The following is a 3,654-nucleotide window of genomic DNA, read 5'->3' on the forward strand; positions in this document are numbered from 1 at the left end:
CCCGCATAGCATGTGCTAAAGAGTAGAGAGGGTCACAGCAAAAACTGGACACACTTCGTGTACAAACTGGACAAACTCTTTCGGAGTATCAGGGTTTCGGATGAGAACTCATCTGTTACACGGGCACTTCAATGTTTTTTAAACTTATTTGAACTCCGGACTTCTTTTGTGTTCAGTATGCAGCATTCAAAGCGACGTCATCAATTTCCAACATGTTCTGACATCATTTGTTGTTTTTCTGTCATTTACCTAATTGTTTAGAGAGCTAAATGACCGTGAAATTGAAAATCACTACAAAATGAACTGTGAAAATGTTGAAACTTGGCATGGTATCATCATTTCACCCGCATAGCATGTGCTAAAGGGTAGAGGGGGTCACGGCAAAAACTGGACGCACTTCGTGTACAAACTATAAATCTCTTTCGGAGTATCAGGGCTTCGGACGAGAACTCATCTGTTACACGGGCACTTCAATGTTTTTTAAACTTATTTGAACTCCGGACTTCTTTTGTGTTTAGTATGCAGCATTCAAAGCGACATCATCAATTTCCAACATGTTCTGACATCATTTGTTGTTTTTTGGTCATTTACCTAATTGTTTAGAGAGCTAAATGATCGTGAAATTGAAAATCACTACAAAATGAACTATGAAAATGTTGAAAATTGGCATGGTATCATCATTTCACCTGCATAGCATGTGTTAAAGAGTAGAGAGGGTCACAGCAAAAACTGGATGCACTTCGTGTACAAACTGGACAATCACTTTCGGAGTATCAGGGTTTCGGCCAAGAACTCATCTGTTACACGGGCACTTCAATGTTTTTTAAACTTATTTGAACTCCGGACTTCTTTTGTGTTCCGTATGCAGCATTCAAAGCGAGGTCATGAATTTCCAACATGTTCTGACATCATTTTTTGTTTTTCGGTCATTTACCTAATTGTTTATAGAGCTAAATGACCGTGAAATTGAAAATCACTACAAAATGAACTCTGAAAATGTTGAAACTTGGCATGGTATCATCATTTCACCCGCATAGCATGTGCTAAAGAGTAGAGAGGGTCACGGCAAAAACTGGACGCACTTCGTGTACAAACTGGACAAACTCTTTCAGAGTATCTGGGTTTCGGACGAGAACTCATCTGTTACACGGGCACTTCAATGTTTTTTAAACTTATTTGAACTCCGGACTTCTTTTGTGTTCAGTATGCAGCATTCAAAGTGATGTCATCAATTTCCAACATGTTCTGACATCATTTGTTGTCTTTCGGTCATTTACCTAATTGTTTATAGAGCTAAATGACCGTGAAATTGAAAATCACTACAAAATGAACTCTGAAAATGTTGAAACTTGGCATGGTATCATCATTTCACCCGCATAGCATGTGCTAAAGAGTAGATAGGGTCACGGCAAAAACTGGACGCACTTCGTGTACAAACTGGACAAACTCTTTCAGAGTATCTGGGTTTCGGACGAGAACTCATCTGTTACACGGGCACTTCAATGTTTTTTAAACTTATTTGAACTACTGACTTCTTTTGTGTTCAGTATGCAGCATTCAAAGCGACGTCATCAATTTCCAACATGTTCTTACATCATTTGTTGTTTTTCAGTCATTTACCTAATTGTTTAGAGAGCTAAATGACCATGAAATTGAAAATCACTACAAAATGAACTGTGAAAATGTTGAAACTTGGCATGGTATCATCATTTCACCCGCATAGCATGTGCTAAAGAGTAGAGAGGGTCACAGCAAAAACTGGACGCACTTCGTGTACAACCTGGAAAATCTCTTTCGGAGTATCAGGGTTTCGGACGAGAACTCATCAGTTACACGGACACTTCAATGTTTTTAAACTTATTTGAACTCCGGACTTCTTTTGTGTTCAGTATGCAGTATTCAAAGCGACGTCGTCAATTTCCAACATGTTCTGACATCATTTGTTGTTTTTCGGTCATTTACCTAATTGTTTAGAGAGCTAAATGACCGTGAAATTGAAAATCACTACAATATGAACTCTGAAAATGTTGAAACCTGGCATGGTATCATCATTTCACCCGCATAGCATGTGCTAAAGAGTAGAGAGGGTCACAGCAAAAACTGGACACACTTCGTGTACAAACTGGACAAACTCTTTCGGAGTATCGGGGTTTCGGATGGGAACTCATCTGTTACACGGGCACTTCAATGTTTTTTAAACTTATTTGAACTCCGGACTTCTTTTGTGTTCAGTATGCAGCATTCAAAGCGACGTCATCAATTTCCAACATGTTTTGACATCATTTGTTGTTTTTCTGTCATTTACCTAATTGTTTAGAGAGCTAAATGACCGTGAAATTGAAAATCACTACAAAATGAACTGTGAAAATGTTGAAACTTGGCATGGTATCATCATTTCACCCGCATAGCATGTGCTAAAGGGTAGAGGGGGTCACGGCAAAAACTGGACTCACTTCGTGTACAAACTGGAAATCTCTTTCGGAGTATCAGGGCTTCGGACGAGAACTCATCTGTTACACGGGCACTTCAATGTTTTTTAAACTTATTTGAACTCCGGACTTCTTTTGTGTTTAGTATGCAGCATTCAAAGCGACATCATCAATTTCCAACATGTTCTGACATCATTTGTTGTTTTTCAGTCATTTACCTAATTGCTTAGAGAGCTAAATGACCGTGAAATTGAAAATGGCTACGAAATGAACTGTGAAAATGTTGAAACTTGGCATGGTATCATCATTTCACCTACATAGCATGTGCGAAAGAGTAGAGAGGGTCACGGTAAAAATCGGACGCACTTCATGTACAAACTTGACAATCTCTTTCGGAATATCAGGGTTTCGGACGAGAACTCATCTGTTACACGGGCACTTCAATATTTTCTAAACTTATTTGAACTCCGGACTTCTTTTGTGTTCAGTATGCAGCATTCAATGCGACATCATCAATTTCCAACATGTTCTGACATCATTTGTTGTTTTCGGTCATTTACCTAATTGTTTAGAGAGCTAAATGACAGTGAAATTGAAAATCACTACAAAATGAACTCTGAAAATGTTGAAACTTGGCATGGTATCATCATTTCACCCGCATAGCATGTGCTAAAGAGTAGAGAGGGTCACGACAAAAACTGGACGCACTTCGTGTACAAACTGGACAAACTCTTTCGGAGTATTAGGGTTTCGGACGAGAACTCATCTGTTACACGGGCACTTTAATGTTTTTTAAACTTATTTTAACTACGGACTTCTTTTGTGTTCAGTATGCAGCATTCAAAGTGACGTCATCAATTTCCAACATGTTCTGACATCATTTGTTGTTTTTCAGTCATTTACCTAATTGTTTAGAGAGCTAAATGACCGTGAAATTGAAAATCACTACAAAATGAAGGGTGAAAATGTTGAAACTTGGCATGGTATCATCATTTCACCCGCATAGCATGTGCTAAAGAGTAGAGGGGGTCACGACAAAAACTGGACGCACTTCGTGTACAAACTGGACAATCTCTTTTGGAGTATCAGGGTTTCGGACGAGAACTCATCTGTTACACGGGCCCTTCAATGTTTTTTAAACTTATTTGAACTCCGGACTTCTTTTGTGTTCAGTTTGCAGCATTCAAAGCGACGTCATAAATTTCCAACATATTCTGACATCATT

Source organism: Triticum dicoccoides, chromosome 1A (assembly GCF_002162155.2).
Source record: "Triticum dicoccoides isolate Atlit2015 ecotype Zavitan chromosome 1A, WEW_v2.0, whole genome shotgun sequence".
Taxonomy (NCBI): domain Eukaryota; kingdom Viridiplantae; phylum Streptophyta; class Magnoliopsida; order Poales; family Poaceae; genus Triticum; species Triticum dicoccoides.